The sequence below is a fragment of the Corvus moneduloides genome, chromosome 3, assembly GCF_009650955.1.
Source record: "Corvus moneduloides isolate bCorMon1 chromosome 3, bCorMon1.pri, whole genome shotgun sequence".
Lineage (NCBI taxonomy): Eukaryota > Metazoa > Chordata > Aves > Passeriformes > Corvidae > Corvus > Corvus moneduloides.
In genome coordinates, this window is record NC_045478.1 from 20,124,339 (window position 1) to 20,144,256 (window position 19,918).

Here is a 19,918-nt window from a genome sequence, read left to right on the forward strand (position 1 = left end):
TAAGAAGACCTTTGCATACATTTATAAGGTATTGAGCCTTCTTTTCTTTAGGTTGAACAGTCCCAGCTTTCTCAGCCTTTCCTCAAATGTCATATGTTTATCCTCTCCATGGCCCTTGGCTGAATTTGCTCCAGTATGTCAATGTCTCTCTGGTTCTGAGTGGGTCAGAGCTGTACCCAACAGTCCAGATGGGTCCCACCAGTGCTGAAAAGAGGAGAAGGATCACTTTCCTCATCCTGCTGGCAGCACTCTACCTAGTATAGCTCAGGAGGCTTATTTGCCTTTCCTGTGATGTCCATTTACTAGCTCATGGTCAGCTTCATATCACCAGGACCCCCAGGACTTTCTCTGCTTTCCAGCTGGTTGTCCCCAGCTTGTGCTGTTCCAGCCAGAGAGCACAGGAAGCAGTCTTGGTCTCAGTCCCCCCCAAAGGAACTGGTTTCACACAGAGCTCAAGGCAGAATGGCTTTTCAACTCAGTCAGCCTCATTGCGTGTATAAAACTGACTGTTGTGAATATCCTTCCCTTCAGCCTGTAGAGTATTTCTAATCATTCTGTCATACCCTTATAAAATGAACAGGGATTTATGAGTAGCAGCCTCTGTCTGAATAGAAGTTAATCTGTAAAGGAATCTAAAGAGCAGATACATGATAGAAGTGCTAAAGTGGAGCAGCTTTATAGGAGCTGTGATGTGCATCATTATTACCTTTCACTAAAGTTACGTAGTTTTGAAATTATTATTACTGCTTTTTACTTGCCAAAGTGACACTTCATATGTAATTAAAAATAAATAACTTAATAAATGATTGTTTTCAAACCTAATGCCTAGGAACCATCTTCTTTCAATTTATTTCTAGCTGAGGCTTAATGGTGGGACAAACTTTTGCAGACTTAGAGTATTGTCTATCCTTGCTTGAGTGTGCTGGTCTGTCAATGCTAAACAACAGTTTCAGGCCTGAATTAGAAGGAGTATTTTTCTTTATATTGTGCAACTCCCATAATTCCATGGTTTCTCTTCAATCCTAAGGTTACTTGACTCTAGCATGTGATTTGTAGATATAGTGAAGAGTATATTTACTGTATCCTGCCTTTGTAAAGAATCTGCAGAAGTCACTGCTAATGGATAGCTTGCCAACTGGGGAATGATTTCATATAATTCAATCTCAAATGAAGTTCATTAGAGTGAACTGAACAGTTTGAATGCTAACAGCTGTCAATTTTAAAACAATAATTTATGCTAAAATCCCTAGGATATAAAAGAAAACTGAGTAGCTTGACAGTATAAAATGTGTGTGAAGTACATTTTCCCTCTGATATTATTTTTGGCTTTTAATGCTTTGTGCATTGAATCAGTGACACTTCATTTGTGTGTATCCTCTTTGAATAACCTGAGAAAGTGAGGGTCAAATAGAAAACTTTTTAAAGGTCGTGTTGATTTAGTTTAGGAATAAGTTCTGTGATATACTTCATATGCTACTCAAAATCAAGTTGTTTGTCATAATTTAGCAACATTTTACAATGTGCATTTCATTCAATGCCCTTTTCATCTTGATTGAGTATGCATTTTATATATCGTACATATATCGTACATATTTATATATCCTACATACTGGACATATTATGCAATGTCAAGGTACCTCATATGTAACAAAAATTATCTAAGCTCTTCTTGTAGTTAAATATATTCTATTGGTCTTTTTGAAGGCTTGAAGACATGGGACTGTATCTACTGTTACAATACAAAAAATATTTAAAAACTGTTTTATAAACAGGGCTCGGCTAAATGCAGCAACACAATCTGTCTTTAGTTGGAACAATAACTTGGATTAGACTCAAGAGTAGCCCCTTTTCTTACCGTGAAAGGAAGAAGCTTTGGGATGAGCAGCACTGTAAAACTTCTGTGTGACACATTTGAAAAAAATGATTAAGGATGTTGTGTAAACACTGTGTCTTAGTGCTTTGCAGAGGGAGGAGCTCTCTGCTCCCATCTTTTGGTGACCGGCAGGAAATCTGCTGGTTTAATCTACACATTATGATTTATCCAAAGCTGCATCTGGATGGGGCCTCCGGGTCTCCTGACTGGATAGATCTTGCACGTGAAGAGATCCAAGTAGCCATGAGCTCTTCTCACAGATAGAATAAGGCCTGAATGCTGACTCAAAAATCTTTGCAGTGTGTACCTTTAAAAGTCACAGGTAACTAGCACTGCAGGAATATAAGGAGAAATAAGGGTTCCTTCTTCAGGTACAGATTCTTTTCAAGGAGAAGAAACCTCTACATATACAGGTTATTTGTGCCAACCTTCATATACATAAATTGCACTAGTTTTGCTTACATGTGTGCAGTCAGAAGTGTAGACTAAGAATTGATAACCATAGACCTAAACATGTTCCAAACACTAATCCATTCTCTTTCTTAATTTAGGACATTACTCACTCAAAATAGAAAGAAAATGTCTTAAATATGATCCAGTACACCATAGATACAAACTTTTGGGGTTTTTGTATTGAAATTACTGTAATTCACATTATTTCTACCTGCAACAGATGTCATATCTGGAACAAAATTCTTTCAAACCAGTAAACACTCTTTTCTAGATGGTATTTCATCTGCAGCCAGTGCACTGGAAAAAACTTCTGTATACCGAGGCTTTGGTCTTCAGACATGGAACTGGACAAAATGTTTCTCCACAGTCTAGCCATTTGACATGTGTGAATAGTCTTCGTCCTCCTTTTGCTCTCAGAACATCTTTCCCAAACTCTATGTCACTCTCACAGGTCCTGTCTTCATGTCCCTGTGTATAATATTATCATTACCTAAAGTAAAGAAATAAAACAAAATCCAACTCCATTAGACTGCAGTGAAACTGGGGCAAGGGATAGAGAAATTAGGCCCTGATTATTTAAAGTACAGCTGTGACGGAAATGAGGAAGGAAAGAGAAATGTGGGAGGATGAGTAACGAACCTAGAGAAATGTATGGAAACTACTGGATTTTCTCAGGGGCATTCTCCACCCCATAACACAACATGTTTGGTAACTTTGCAGATCACCAACATAGTTATACAAAATCTTTCTCTCCCATTATATCCAGTATATGTTTCACCTATGTAACACTGACCTCCTTGCAAGAATCTTAGTGTATCCTTTGAGCTAGTAAATGTAGATGTCTGAAATTTCTGGCAAAACAACTTTAACTCCCATTTAAGATGTCTGGCAGGAGATTCAATTCTACTAGTTAGTTAAGCCTGGGGCAAACTGCTATGTGCTCCTGGGCTAAACTTTCTTTCAGGGAAGGAAACTTTGCAATTGGCCTAATCCTTTGAGTTCTCAAGCAGAGAATTTTCTTTGTTCTCACAGGATGTTTCTCAGCAAGCAAATGTATTTATAGTAAATAGGGTAAGATACAAAATTAGATTTAATTTGCCTCATTGATAAGTGGGATAAAATATATAAACAATAAAAGAAATGTCTTCAAAAGCTTCCGAACTGTAATAATATTCATTTTTTAAAGCAAAGAACCTCCACTTTCTGAAAAGCAGACTCTAAATTTTTCAATTCAAGTCCAAAATACTAAGAGGAAAAAAAAGAATCTCAGTATTTGTATCTGAAATATGGGTGAGGAATTTAAAATGTTCTAGCTGTAACATCCAAAAAAGTCACAAACTAAACTCCTCAATTTTATCTATATTCAATTTGCTTACATATTTGTAGTCACATTTCAAAGGAATTTTAATGAAATTCTAGTTTAGGACATGTGGTGATTGGTAAATTAAAAAAGGCAGTGTAAGAGAAATAAACAAATGCAAAAGTTTCCCTGGACATGAATTAGTTTTGTGAAGAAATCAATTACAGTTTATATTTAGTCACAAAACTTTTTCACAGGCTAACAGCTTGAGAGCAAGTGGAGGCAGTGGGTCTAGAAACTTTGTTTGGGCAATATTGTATCCAGATGTGCTTTCACACTGGATGTAAAATAGGTCCAGAAATTGAGATTTTTTATCCCATTTAAGGCCCTATTTAAGACCCCATTTAAGAGATTTTGACCCCATGTAAGATGAGACATAAAGGCTCAAAGCCTGGTGCTCAAACTTCAGTTCTTCAAATGAAGATTTGCTGAGGGCTGATACTTGTGAATCAAACCTTCCCTGTGCCAGTGTAAAATAATATGTAGAAGCACTACGTGAACACAGATGAGCAGCATGGTGATTGTAACACAATACAAAAATGTGAGCAGGAGTGTTACTGCATGGTGACCAAAGCTCTGCCTGCAAGGGCGAGGAGAGAGCCTGCAGGGATGTGCCATAGATACCAACGTGTTGCAGTGGGAGTCTGGGCCCTGTGTGTATGGTGGTCACATGCCACTGCTAAGACCTTCCTTTATATCTTGGCATAACTGAGCATGAAACCTCATAGTCCACTGGTAACCAAAATCTACACAGGCATGTGCACGTTTGGTAAATGGATGTGAACTGTGTTTGAAGACACTGCAATTATCACAGCTAGTTCTTACATTTCCCCCTTAGTTATTTGAAAGCTATTTAACACTTTTGAAACTCTTCTCTTTTACTCCTTCAAACAGGCATTAAAAAATAAAACATGTTTATAAAAATTGACATTGTGCTTAGACTTTCAAAATGACAAAATGGGCATGTCGGGCAGAAATATGTTCTCCAGGGAGACTCAGCACCAGCAAATATTATACTCGGATTTTTAATGGAAAATTATATGCCTTCCAAAGAAAGGTCTCACTTATTTGCTTATCTGGGCTGTCTTTCCTTTAAGATCCCTGTTTAAAGTCAGGAGATCCTTAGACTGCAATAGTCATAGCATGAGTAGAGTGATAATGTAGGCAAAGGGAAGCTTTCAATTATTTGTCAAGTACAGGAACCAACAGCTGTTCTCCCACTTTTTCTCCTTACATTCTTCTGGAAGAACAGGGAAATAACTAATCACCCTGCCTGGAAGTTACTGCATTGAAGTCCTTTAGCCATGTGCATTCCTTGAGGAGTGAGCTCTGAACTACTGGAAGGTGCTCCTGTACAGGCTGTTATAAGATAATTGTCGGCTCATGTGTCTCAACATGACTTGAGTTTTTCAGCATAAAAAATCACTAAGAAATGCAGAATAACTTAACTGGTGAATTATTGGCCTGTTGAATGGTACATTTCTCTTGCAATGCGTATATTTAAATCTGGCTGGTTATAACTGATGTAGCATCCTTACAAACATGGCACTGACACAGTCTTTATTAAGGTAATTATGTAAAGTACATCTCTGAATTTACTCAGTCATTGTATCTTGTTTTGTGACAGAAATATTTGATTTAGACTATGTGATTATTATGCCAGCACAGGAATACATGTCAAGCTTTAATCTATTTGAATATTTAACTTCAATTCACTTAATGTGATATACACAGAGAATATGAAGTAGTCTTGATACTGTTACATATAAGTGGTGTTTTGGAAAGCTCCCATACCTAAACAGAATTCATACACAGGAAAAAAAAGAGGGTTCAAGATTTCAGTTGTAACAGAAAGAAAGGTCCACAGAGAGAAGGCCCTGCACTGGGCACAGTGGCATGATAAAATCATGTAGATTACTTTAGGCTGGATGCTGGCTCATCACTGATCAGAAAGGCACCTAGAAAGCTTTGCCTTAATGAATAGGATAGACTCTGAGGAACAGAATAACAATTAGCAGTTAGCAAACTAGACATTGCTAGAACACTACTGAGACACCTCTTGGGCCAATTTGTTTCAGGAGCAAGATTCATTCCTCAGAGCAGTGTGTGCATCACTGCCTATGGGAAGAGGAGCTTTGTTAAACTTCTCTAAGGAAATGCTCTGGAACAGAGTTCTTATACACTGACATATTTCCCTGGAAAATGCCAAGTGTCAGAATGAAATGAAAAAGACCAGAATATCTGTAAAAGGAAGGGAAATAATATCATCAGTGTTTGATAATTGGAATAAGAAAATGGAAGAAAAATGGATTTTAAAGAGAAAAAAAAGGATTAATTGAAAAAGAATCATTATATTGACATGAATTTTAGCATGTGAAATTTTTACTGTACCTAACTAGAAATGAACATTGAAATTTCACTCCTGAGTGTTTCTGGTATATATAGTAACTACTGTTGGAAAGGAAATGTTGAAATTTTTTACTTAGAATGAATTTTGAAAAATCAATGAGACAGAGGAAGAAATAGAAAAATAACTAGTTTGTGAGACATATATATCAGCCCCAGACATATAGCCACAGGCAAATTGGAGTCTCTAAAGAGTAACTGAGCAAAAATAGGGACACAAATTCCTTTACATTTTGCGACGTGCAGCTTTGCACCTGTCACTCAGAGCACTCACTGCCAGCAGTCAAGAGGCAGACAGGAGGGAGTGTTCTGCTGTGCTTTGATAACGCTGAGGATGATGGACACAGGGTAGGCAGTGTGGCAAAAGTGCCAGGATGCCATTCGTCAGCCAGAAGAGCAATATATAACCTAATCTCTATATTACAGTTTGTTACGTCTCCCTCTTTCACTGCTCCTTTCCCTTCCTGCTGCCCATTTAAGATATTTCATCTTTTTGCATATTTTCCAAGAGTATGCTGACTTTCTGAAAATCCATGCTGTAATCCGAATTTAAAACACTAGAATCATGGCAAAACAAAATGTCAGGTGACAGACCTTTCAGATTCTCAAAGAGCAGCAAAACCTGCCTGGATTCCTTCTACTGCACTTTAGAAAACTATAATGTGAACATCTGTGCTCAGACTAGTCAGGCTCATTTCATCACCATAAATTAAGAGAATCAACACTTTTACAGTTTGATGGGATTCACCCTGTGAATGTCTATGCTGTGGTGAATCCGGTCATAGACATGACTCATTCCCTTCATCGATGGCAGAAGGAACCAAGGGTGATGATCTTGGATGTAAATCTGTACCTTGCAGGTATCCAAAATTAAATGAAATGACCCTTGCCAAGGTTGTCCATTGTGAGCATATAACTTATACGTGTTTTGTGCCATTTTGTTTTACAGTGTCCCAGTGAAGGGTTAGCAGCCAAGGGGTTTTTAATAATGTCTGCTTCAAAATGCTTTTCATAGTAGCAATGCAGGATATGTGATAGCAGCCATAGAACCTACAGTGAGTGCCAAGCCTTACTTTCCCATGAATAGCTAGTTAAGTCAGCACAGCATTTCTTCAAACTAACAAGAAGCTTATGAGTATCCCTACAAATAACACAAGCTCAGCTTTTAGAAGGAATGACATTGTTAATTGAGTGCAGATGGTTTAGGTTGCCGATCAGCTAAATAATCAGATAAGTAAGAGTGACCTGATGCAGAGGAAATTACAACATCAACATACAGAAAATTGTTGTTGTTCCTATGTAAATTAAATGACTGTAATTCACTCTGCTGGATACGTGTATTTAGTCACAGCTGGCTAAAGGATATAGTCATTCCAGACCCATTCAGCTCGGGTACTACTTCTAACTGCTGCTCATCTGGCATGTAGATGAGACCTGTAAAATCCTCAGTTTCTGTTTCCCTTTCCCTTTCCCTTTCCTTTCCCTTTCCTTTCCTTCCCTTTCTTTCTTTTCCTTTCTTTTTCTTTCCTTTCCTTTTCTTTTCTTCTTTTCTTTTTCTTTCTTTCTTTCTTTCTTTCTTTCTTTCTTTCTTTCTTTCTTTCTTTCTTTCTTTCTTTCTTTCTTTCTTTCTTTCTTTCTTTCTTTCTTTCTTTCTTTCTTTCTTTCTTTCTTTCTTTCTTTCTTTCTTTCTTTCTTTCTTTCTTTCTTTCTTTCTTTTTTCTTTCTTTCTTTCTCTTTCTTTCTCTCTTTCTCTCTTTCTTTCTCTCTCCCTTTCTTTCTTTCTTTCTTTCTTTCTCCCTTTCTTTCTTTCTCTCTCCCTTTCTTTCCATGAAGAGTCATCTGCAAGCTACTTTATCTACCATTTACTGACTATATCTCAAATGTATAGGTTTAATATTCATAGTTTATAATAAATACTAAGGAGTAAACAGATATTAGTATGGTTGCTCAGTTTCAAGACAAGGAAATTCAGAGGAGAAATGTAGTAGTTCACTGGCAGTAGGTCCCATAAGAATAATTAAAATAACTCACTTGTGCCCAGGTCCTTAAGACCAACAGTTACACTGAATTATTTTATTATAGATAGAATATAAAAGGCTCAATAGTAAAACCCATACGTGACTTGAATGATGACAACTTCATTTTCACTGTTGTTGCTGGTCTGAGCGAACGCAAGTGTCCTGGAATCGTCCTACTGATTACAAGACAAAAGCCAAACTTAGAGGCAGGCTTGTCAGTCTTCCTGGGTTCCTCTGAGCTCACATGCCAGCTAACAGGCTTCTCCAATAAAAAGGGTTTCATTTTCTCCAATATGGGGCAACGCTTCTGGCCTTGTTTTTAGGATCTCCCATCTACCCTTCTATATGAGTATTACGAAAGCTGAGAAGAAATGATTTCTCATCTCATTTCAACTTTTAGTCTTCTTTAGACTTTTTCTCGCTGTGCCCTATCAAGCAAAAAGATTGATTAGGCTTATTGCTTGACAGCTGGTTGCATACATAGCCTATAAGGGCAAATGCCTGCTGCTTATGGCCAAGTGCCTGGCTGCAGATGCCAGGCTGTCTGGCTCTCTGAAGATGGACCTAAGCTGATCAATAAACCCTAGAATCCCTTCTCTCAGTTCCACTTTGCTTCTGAGAAAATAAAACTCCGTGGGTTGAATTCACTGTCCATAATGAGGATGTCTACAAGGTAAATGTTCATATTAGTCATCGAGGTGCCTTTCGTCTTGGGTGTAATTCAAGTCATCCTGGCACAAATATCCATAAGTCAGGAATGTGCCTTTATATACTTCTTTCTCTCCATCAACAATCTCTTCAGCCCTTAGGGAGAGACTTGGGTGATATCTATCTATATTTAAAGACTAATGATGTTAGCATGTTGTTTTTAATACCCTTCGCATCTTCCCTGACCAGAATCAAGAAGAATGTTTGTCCAAGGCTCCTCTATGTGCCCAGGAGAAAGATCTGGAGGTCTATTGTACCTCGAAGGTTTTTAACTTAACATATCTACTGCTAGATGATAGAGCTTTTGGTGGTTCCCAAAAATACCTGCATTGTTTTAAATGTTCCTCTTCTATAGCAGCACACAACAATATAGAAATTACTTGTCAGGAATGACTGACATAAGGTAAGAAATAAAAAAGAATTTCATAATTTCTATAAAAATGTGTGTTGAGAACTGCCTAATAACATGAATACATGGGTTGTTATTTATTTTCCTCCTTCATACACAGCATTATTTCCACTTATATGAAATGGTATGTTCCAAGATTTTTATCTCATTTTTGTCTTGAAAGCAATTGAAATAGCCTCTCCAGATGTTATTAAATAACCAAAGCATGCTGTAATAAAACAGTCTAATTCCCCGGAAAGAAAAATAATTTCCTGTATCTTATTTACATATCTCTAATTTCTTATAAACCATACAAAAGAGATTTATGACAATGGTAGTTTATGCTGTTTTCCCGCTTACCAACAAATAGTTCAAATTCTCTGCTGGTATTAACCCCATTCGCTCGCATTGACTCTCCTCCAGGGAATCCTGTACGAACAGATTTGAGTACAAGTGACTTTGTCACTTTGTAGCGTAAGGATTTAGTTATCCCACAGGAAGACTATAGGATGCTGGGTAGAAAATAGACATAACCCTTGCTTCTTTGAGTCTGAGAGCATGGGGACAAATAGATGCATCTCTTCTAGGAGAACTAGTTGTGTGTTTACTTTCTTAAAAGCTAGCAGGCGGAACAGGTATTTAATTGGATAATATAAGTTTTGCACATTCCACCATTACCATTATAAGGGCAGCTTCCTTTATATATTCTGAAGCTGTAATTTGTAGCAATAAAAAGTAATTTAACGTTTGAAACTAGTGGTCTCAAAACATTTACAGACTTAGTTACAAATAATGTAGTCAAAATTAAATTCATTTTCAAAGATAAAATTTAAAAGAGCTATTTCTTTTTTCTAGTCCTCCTCCACTGCATGTACAGTTTTTGTCCCTATCACAGAATAGTACAAAACTAAGAAGAATATAAACCAGACCATAAAATAAAAGTACATGTGAATCGCTATCTAGCTGACATAGCAACTCAGCCTGAAACCTATCATTTGTAGCTGGATACCAGTGGGCAAAATGTAGTTTAGAGTGCAGTAGGTGCAGTAACATTAAAAGATTTTTGTGCTTTATAGCTGTGAATGTAAACAGCAAGCTTAAAGATTTCTTTCACTTAAAGATGTTCTGTGTGTGAACATGTAATCTCAAATTTTGACCTCCAGAATAACACAGAAGAGAGGAGAAGGAAACAAAGGGGAAAAAAGAAATTCTGAAAAATGTCCTTTATTTCTCAAGGGGACACAGGGCAGTTTCTGTAGCCTAACAGTGGAATATGAAATGTGAGAAGTTCTCTCCTCTTTTTCCCTGTGCATCATTAAAGGCCAGATCCAGTTAGCCTTCTCTCAACATTTATTCCCTTGAGCTCTTCAGAAATTAGTTCTGTGATATCCTATTTCAAGAATTTCCCATTTGTTGAAATGATGCCTCATTAATGCTAGATGAAGTCCTGCAATCACGTCATAACTCAGTAGACATAACTCCTGGGACTTAGTTTACCCTGTGTTGTTGCTGCAAAATAACATGCAGATTGTTTGCCATGAGCAATCACTCCCAGTTCACTTTGCTGACCTATGTCCTGTGACATTAACATTAGACATTATAAACCTCAAGTGCATTAACATTTGAGAGCTTTCATCTTAGAAGTCATATAGTCTCAGGGAAAGACATTCATTAAAACCAGCTCATACTCAGAATGTGTAAACTTTGTCATTAATGTTCTTTAAAGATCAGAAAGACAATTAAGGAAAAATTCTGTAGCAATAATAGTAATGGTTTAAATTTATAAAGCAATTCTATTCTCAGTATTCCAAAGTATATTAAAAACATGCTGAATAAAAGTGTTCGTACTTGGTGTTGCAGGAAAACATAAATATCACCGAAAGAGAATTTTAAATAATTGCCAGACTATATGCAGTGTATTATGCTTTAATTAATCCTTTTAAAATTTCCACTAAAATATTATTATGACTGATTCTCCTAAACATGGTCAAAAATGCCCAGGCACCAAATCAGGCCTCAGTTAATATAACATTACTCAAAATGGGGACTCAGAAATGTCATAAAATTGTGATTTTTGGACATAGGCATGGTGCAAATATTATGAAGTCATTTTCCTTTTCCTTTTCCTTTTCTTGCAAATGTTTCCAGGATTCTTCACTGGAAATGCTCCATTTTGCCCTGAAAAATAAAGGAGTTTTCTCATTCACCTCTTAACCTTGACAGCTAATAAGCAAGGTTTTTAATGAAAAGCTGCCTTACAAAATTTGCCACGTTCTTATGGGAAAACTGGATCTTTATAAAGACAATTTTCCACAAGAGACAGAGCATACAGTTTTCATTCCTCTGCAAAGGCCAGTAACATAAATGCCACACCAGAGAAAATGACAACCTTTGACAGGAACATCCAGCATCACAGCCAGAAAGTGTGAAAACAGCCCAAGAACTAATGACTATACAAGCTAATCACCACAGACAGGTATAACCAGAAAAATCAATTATCCTGAGAATCCGTTTCTTCCTGAAATGGATTCTTAGGAAAAGATCCACTCTTTAGTCCTACCCCACAACTGCAAATTGCCACTCACTTCAGCAGACACGGAAAAGGGTGTAATTCATACTTAGGACTATATGTTTATGCAAGTGACAGAACTGAATTCCTGATGTATGTTGTTCCTTTTAGCACTGCAGAGCCAACACAGCTCAAGAGGGAGTTAGATATGAGGCAGGCTTGTGCTTCATCAGCAGATCTGTCTCCTCCCTTCTGATTGCTGTTTCCTTATGGCTGATGATGATAATGAGCCAGGAAAAAATCACAGCTGTTATTCCAAAAAGCCCTTTTAGAACAGGGTAAATCCAATCCAGTATCACTGGCAAGTCAATTAACATGAAATGATCCGATGCTGATTTTGCAAGCTTATTTTTTAGTGGCTGTAAAATATTCAAGAATAAGGATATACACTATGATGTCTGTCTGTAGATAGAATCTTATTTACATCCTCTGCTTCAGAAACACAAATAAAATATTCCAGCTTCCCTTTGTTTTAATTTTTTCAGTTTTTAGAAATTTTGATAAGGATAAAAAATACTTCCTGACCAAGAGCATAGAAATGGAGGGGTTGCTTTTCATATGCACAGTCTCCATTCTCAAGATCCCACATCTGCAAATTTTCTTTTTAATTTAACTTTACACAAAATTATTTATATTAAATATAATATATTGCTTTCCAGTATAATATTTTAGGGATATAGAAATGGCAGAAGGAGTTTTGTGAGCTTGAGCAGAAAAGCAGGACCACCTTGGAAGGCAACAACAAAGAAGATAGGGAAGCAAAGGCTACTGCAATGCTGCCACTTACTGCCTGAAGAGGAAAGAGCTGCTCTGAGCAACTACCATGCACTTTCTGCCTTCCAGTGTCTGATAATTGCTCAGAGCAGAAGCATCAAGTTGTGTTACTGGGAGCCCGGCAATCTCTAATGTTTGGAAAACAGTATTTTTTTTGTCTCTTGTACCTATTGAGGGCCTAAGGTTTTCAGAGCAGGGATTGACTACTGCTATGAGGCTTCATATAACATGACTGAGATTTCTGAATACCATCCTAATCCTAATAATAGAATAGTCAAAATTTATGAAGAAGCAGAGAGTTACAGGGCTACACTTGGCTGTGCAGTCTTAAGCCATTTATGGTAATTGGTGTTTTCATAATGGAGGTAGAATTAAACGGTAAAAAAGGAATTGTATGTAGAGGAGATAATGGCAGTTTTGATGGAAGGTGACATGTCCTGTGGAATGACAGTAAGCTGAAAATATCAATGTTTTCTGGTTCTTTAGGGTCTTGTGATAATCTAGAGCTGTTCTGCAAATAAAATTATGAAAATTTGGAATAACTGCAGAATATAAACTACTGAACACCTATGTCTGCCTGTGTTCTGCAGACTTCTGAATTTTTTTTGCCCCATGAAAACTTATTGTTGAAAATTACAGCTGGTGATGTTTGGAAATTTCCTCTTTACAAATCGGAAACTGCGAAACAAGGAGACCAGATTCTACACTGACAAAGCACCCAGCTTTCATTGAAATGGATTCAACTGATTTCAGTGGCTAAGTACATTTGAAAATATGTAATGTAAAGGCATCTGACCAAATCTCAAGGGAGCTTTGTTACAGCAGAATGATCTGAACTTTAGCTTTTGGAGTTCAAGGTTGTTATCAAATTTGCTTGAAGGTTGAATCCAGAACATTTCTTTAAATGTTGGCAGTCACTTTGTATTATCCAAGAATAGAATCCAGCTACTTATTCTTGATCATGGACCATTAAATGGTAATATTTGGGGGCTTTTGAAAGAATTTAGTTTAATTAAATAAATACATCTATCACATCAGCCACGAAGACCAGACTTTATGAGCACTTAAAGTCTTAGAGATCTAAATAGACCTAATGATGTAATAGACCTTAGGGTCTGTGTTTGCCATCAGCAACTATTTGTTATCTCAGTTGGCATTTACTGTAGCTGTACAGGCACAGAAAAGCCGAAAAAATCCCACTTTCATTCTAACTGTGTCAGTAACAAAATGTTTAAAGCTCTTTCACAGCAAGTATTTCATTGTTAGAAAAAAACTTTTCATACAAGCAACCTGTTAAATAGGCTAAAATAACAAGTTACCTAAATTCTGGCAGATATATGGAAAATCTACATTTGCACTTAATTTATTCTGGAGCCAAAGACCTAAATGCATGTGTTTTCAGTTGTCATTTGTTTTATTAGTTCTTTCTATTTATTGCATTCCAATCATAATCAAGTGAGGAATATCTTGTCTTGCAGAGCAGTTTCCTGCATTATGTATTTAATGTAAATGTTGCATTTTTTCTGAACATGTGGTTTAAGGATGTTTTTGAAAGATTTCTCTTTCTAGCTTCTCCATTGTGTGGCTCCAAAGAAATAGGGAGAAGTGAGAAAATGAGAAAGATAGAGCATCTTCAGATAGCTTTGCTAGATATCTTCTACAACTTTCTGACTCACCACTCTGAAAAAACATTGCTTGTTTTGACTGGATCCAGTCTCAGGGTTTCATGCCCTTTTAAGCTCCGCTAGTCTCTGGATGATGACTGATTGCTATTCTGAGCTTCAGGAATGCCCAACTATTAATCCCATGTCTGACAGCTGGCAGTGGGACTCCCATAGTCAGTACAACAACCTACCCAGGCCTCTGACATGTCACTTGGGCACATCCCCAGTCATGTATGACTGGGTCTGGAGACTGGGTTTCTAATTGCAGTCTGAGGACTGAATGACACAGTGTGTTTTTTTGCTGTGTTTTGAGAAAAACAGAGATCTAGTCTTCTGGACTCAAAATGCATGACTTCAGCATGAGAAGTAGCTAGAAGCTGTGTCTATGCCTATTTTAGCAATGTGACATGTTATGTGACGTATTAGGAAGAGCTTTGAAGGGAGTGTGTTGGTGCTAATCACTTAGAGTCCATGCTTCCCATATTTTGGGCAGGTAGTCAGGGTAGCATTGTTACTGTGCCGGTCTCCTTCCTGTGCAGAAAGTCATCACTGCACAACCGAAACCCACAGGCTTTCAGCCTATACACTGATCCCCTCTCTCAACCATTCCAGACCTTTCCAAGGAAAGATGACATATGTCCACTGATACTCCTACTGGGGGAAATACTGGGCCATCTTTTGGAAGAGACCAAGAGTGTAAAAACTTTAATTTTTGCTGGGGGGGGGGGGTGGCCCTCACCCCTGATGGACAGGGACTGTGTGCTGTGACTGATTGCAACCATTCATGCCCCACTGGAGCCACAGCTGGTAATATCTCTCTATCTTGTTTCTTATTTCTCTATCTCCTTTTCTGTCTTTCTCCTTCTATATCTCCTCTTTTAGGGTAATCTTAGATCCCAGAATGCCTATAGACCACTTTTTCCAGTTATGTTTTTTCCACTTACGGTTTTTCTAGTTACGATTCCAGAGCTGTTAAAAATAAAAGCTGTTGTTGTTGCTATAAGCAGTTATTGAACATTTTTTTGCTGTAATCTCCTCCAAGAGATCCTTTAGTGAAGAACCCAGTTGTCCTGACTTAGAGGTAGGTCGTGACAGGGGTCAGCTGTCCAGTCTGTTTCCCCTCCCAGCTTCTTGTGCACCACCAGCCTCCTCACTGGTGGGGTAGGAGCAGATAAGACCTTGACACTGTACAAGCACTGCCCAGAAATAGCTAAAAAAAAATCCTTCAGCACTGTTTACAGCACAAATCCAAAACATAGCACCATGAAAACTATGACAAACTCTATCCTAGCCAAAATCAGTATACCAATCTTTTAATCTGCTTCTTCTCTCATTTCAACATACTCCCAAACTTTCTATCATGTGTGTTTGCAGACTATCATGCTGCTTCTATGCATGTAATTGAAGACTCCAGAATCACTATTTGAATGTAAGCTGAATATATTTACCTGCACTCCAAGAAGAACACAGTTTTCCTTCCTGAGCTATACCTCATGCTCCCCCTCTCACACCATGTTGCCAGTGTGCTGGCTGTCAGATCCAGCAGAAGGCAGCACCAGAAGCTATCCCGGGATGAGGATGCTGAGATTAAGGGCAGTAAAGTTCTAATTAATGCACTGGCTGTACCTGACTTTTCCTTACCTCTGAACATTTGGCCGGGCACCACTCTCATTACTGCTCCTAAAGGCTTGAGTGACAGATTTGTGACTCTCTATACATCCTTTTCTCTGGCTAGTGTAAAAAGACTCAGGTGATTGTTCCTTTACTGGTCAAATATCTCATATGGAGAGCTATTTTTATGAACAAGAGAAGGCATGATGGAGGCCATGAGCATTTGGAAGAAGTTGCTGTAGTTTGCAGTAAGGTATTACCTCAAAGACAGAGGTAATGAGCAGTAGCTTGGATGGTGATTGCCTCCTGAGGCTTGCACTTTGCAATTTGCTGTCACCCCAAAAATTGTTTCATATGGAAAAAAAAATGAAGGGCTGAGACCTTTAGGTGAAAGAATGTGTGTGTACAAATATGTATTTAGGCATGTAAAAAGATTGCCTGCAGAGGCAACCGCCTTGAGGAAATGGATGAAGACAGCTAGGAAGAAACTTTACTCATTAGGTTCATAAGAGTGAGCTTCGAAGGCTTGGAGGAAGTGGTGCTGCACTGTAGCTTTGATGTATGAAGCAAACAATTTATAAAATGTATCTCAGCAGGCAATATTTGATTGCAGTTGTGCATAGGAATGCAGGTAGTTATGCATATCATGCAGGTACCATGGCAGATAACATATAATGAAGGGAATGGGGGAGTGAATGGAAAACTATCCACTGAAACACATGGAAAATGTCACTGAACAAATGCATAATGCTTTTTTTGTGGCTCTTTCACAGGCAAGATACCATGGGAACTCCAGAGTGCAAGTATGAGGGGTATATTATAGACCTGCATTGAAATCTCATCCTGTTTTGCAGATCACCTGGTTTCAAACTATGAACGTCAGATTACATTAGTACGTCTGTAATTTTGTTCCTTTAAAACAGCGAAGAAACATGTCTCAGATCTTAAGCAAATATGGAGCAAAAACTCAGTTTAAAAATTATCAACAGTTACAATAGGAAATGCACCATGATTTCACTGAGTAATTTTCAGAAGATATTGGTATGATTGGGAGGCACTACAGGTAACATCTTCCTAAAAAATAGTATATTAATTTCTTGAGCTCAAAATAATCACAGTTGATTTAGTTAAGTACAACCAAAAAGAGCAAACCTGTGAAATACTTAGTGCAATAGAGTTGGCACAGTAAATCACAATGAACACCTGAAGTGAACAAAACTTTATGGCCTTTTCTGAAGGAAATTGATAAGCTATAACTAGGGATGCCAGAAGATCCAGTGTCTAAACTTTGTATCCCAGGCAAGTAAAAAAACTCAGTGGCTGAAGACAGCTCCTATTTTTGCAAGACAAAAATCCATGAGATTGAAATTCTGTCTCTCTTGAAATTTTAACATGTTGAAATACTTCTTTTATCATGTTTTTTACCTCTTTGTTTAGCTTTTTTTGTTTGTTTTTAGTGGAAAGGAAACTGATTTATGCTTATGCCCACTAAAACATTTTCCAAGATGTTACTACAATAGTTCTTTTCAATTTTTGTCTGAAACAGCTTTTCAGGAAATAAATATCCCTAGAGGAAGGTGAAAGATAATAAAGGAAAAATTTGCTCCTTTCAGATACACCTTGTGATAAACATATATTTTCCCTTTTTTTATCATTATTTGCAATCATGTAACCTTACATGATCAATAAGTCTGTTTGATATACTATGAACGGACAGCTGTACTTAACCAAAAATAGTATTTGTGATTGATATTTGTGATTTGAATTAGTTAGGCTAGGAGATTCTATGCAGTAAAATATCAAAAAACACTAAAGAGGTAACTTGAAAACACAGTCAGTAAAGCAAATGCAGTGTTTATGATATATATGTCAAAGTTATGTTGTAAAATACAGATCAATTCTTTAATTTTTCTATTAGAGATGTTAATTACAATTTACTCCCACTTGTCTAAGTTTGACAAGATCAGATTCCCACTTATCATACAACAAAAGTCCTGCTCAGCTATTAACATCATGGGAAATGTATTTATAGGCACTTTGTCAGGCCCTGTAGTTAGAAGAGTCAGCAAAGCTTACTCATTCATGTTTCTCATGAGCCTTTCCCCTCTCTTCCCCCTCCCCTCCAACTGTCTCTAACAAAAAGCTAGGGCTGTGTTTCCTGTGTACTGTGAACTGTTTCACTGCTGGCAATTAAAAACAAAGGAAATCAAACCTTTGTGGGAATTTATGAAGTGGTAATAAATCCAGTACATGACATCCACATGCTTTTCAAACCTCTTCATCTAACCTCTGTTTTTTTGTTCTAGCGTAAAGAGCATGGAGTCTGCTAAATACAATTGCTTAAAAGAAGGAAAATCACTGTCATGCAGTGTTCCTCCTCTTCTCCCTGTCTCTCCCAAATTCCAACTTTATAACAGGAGATTGGGAGGGTAGTTCACCAGAACAACCTAAATGCTATAAAAGCTGAAGACTATAGATGACAAAAAGCTGTATTTGCTCTTGCCAGGGAAAGGTCCAATTAAAAGTAACCAAGGCAGAGTGCAGTTGCACAGAAGGGTACAGAAGAAGTGGGAATTTAGGCTACTATAAATACAGAGTCATAGTGCTTACACTATTGTACCTTGATGTGAAATAAAATCACTGCAACTGGCTCCAATGTTTGGCCCAAAGTCTGACTTAATTAGAACAGAAGGCAAAGGAGCAAAGTTTGCAGTTTGCTGTGCTAGTGAATATCTTGGAGAACATGAAAAACTCATTCATGTTTCAAGACTTGCCTTTGGCATTGTAGGGAGAATAAAAACTGTCTTACCAGTTGAGGACTTCCCATTCACAGAGAGTTATAGGCTGCATGCTTGGAGGACAGCTTGGACTCGGCCAGGACGAGCGGGAGGGAATGAGCCCAGCCTGTGCTGTTCTCTCACAGCTGTCAGCTGGAATTTCCCAGGGGATGTTCTGCCAGCTCCCACAGGCCAGGCTAAGAGGTCTGAGGCTTCATGTATGCTCCGGAGACTAAGAAAGGAAAAAGGAAGCCTAGTTTGCTAGCTGTTGATTTTGTATAACACTTGGTAAAGCATTTAGTAAACTATCCTCTCTATATTTATCATGTGATTAGTATGCACAGTTCTGTAACAGAACTAGTGTCATAACTACAGGAAGCGGAGAGAGTGCTGGCTAAAGGCATCAGCCCCTCCAAGCTGAAAATTTTGATAGAAGGTTCAAGTACTGAAGATAAATACTTTTCATGGAGAGTACAGTTGAGGTGAGAAGAGAGCAGCAAATAGTCTTTGCTTCAGTCCTCTAAACCAGGCACAAGGGAAATATGGACTTCATGCCCTGGCTGACAGAGTTGATAACCCAGCATGGCACAGGGACTTGGTGACAGCCCATGTCATGGATAATACTGCATCTTTTCAGAAATTGTCCTTTGCTTGCATCCTTGTCTTATTCATTGTAGGCCTCCTCTGTTCTGAAAGACATAAGGCAGAAGACCTCCTGATAGCAAAACTATGAAATTTGCTTTGTGAACTTTTTTCAAAGCCTCAAAGTGTTTTCTTTATTTTTTTTTTACTTTGGAGTAAAGAAAAAAATTTAATCTTTCCAAAACAGCTCTTCTGGCTTGTGCACGTTCATTCATTCATCAATTCCATAACATGGATTTCACTGTTCTCATTTCTTCTTCAAGCTCCACTTCAATTCAGAGATTAATCAATAGTAGTAATAAGTTGCTATCATCTCTCCAACGGCTGTGAGAGGGAATTGAGACTGTTTGCCAATAGGATTCAGTAGTGCTATTTTGGAATATGTGAATTGTCAGAACACTAATACTAGACAGCACTGATAGCTGATGGGCAGAACCATTTCAATATGTGCTATTTTTGATTATTTCAGCATAAAAATAACTCTGGGTTTCAAAGTTATGTGCTGCCACTGGAAACTTTGATGCTCAAAAATGAGGAACTATGTTTTAGTTTTAAGGGAGACTTCTTTACTGTATACTGACATCTTAGGCCATTTCTTCCAGATGGGAAACCTTTTTTGCTGATGTCTCCACCACCATGTTTGTGTCAAGCCTCTCTGCTCTCCCAGATCCTCAG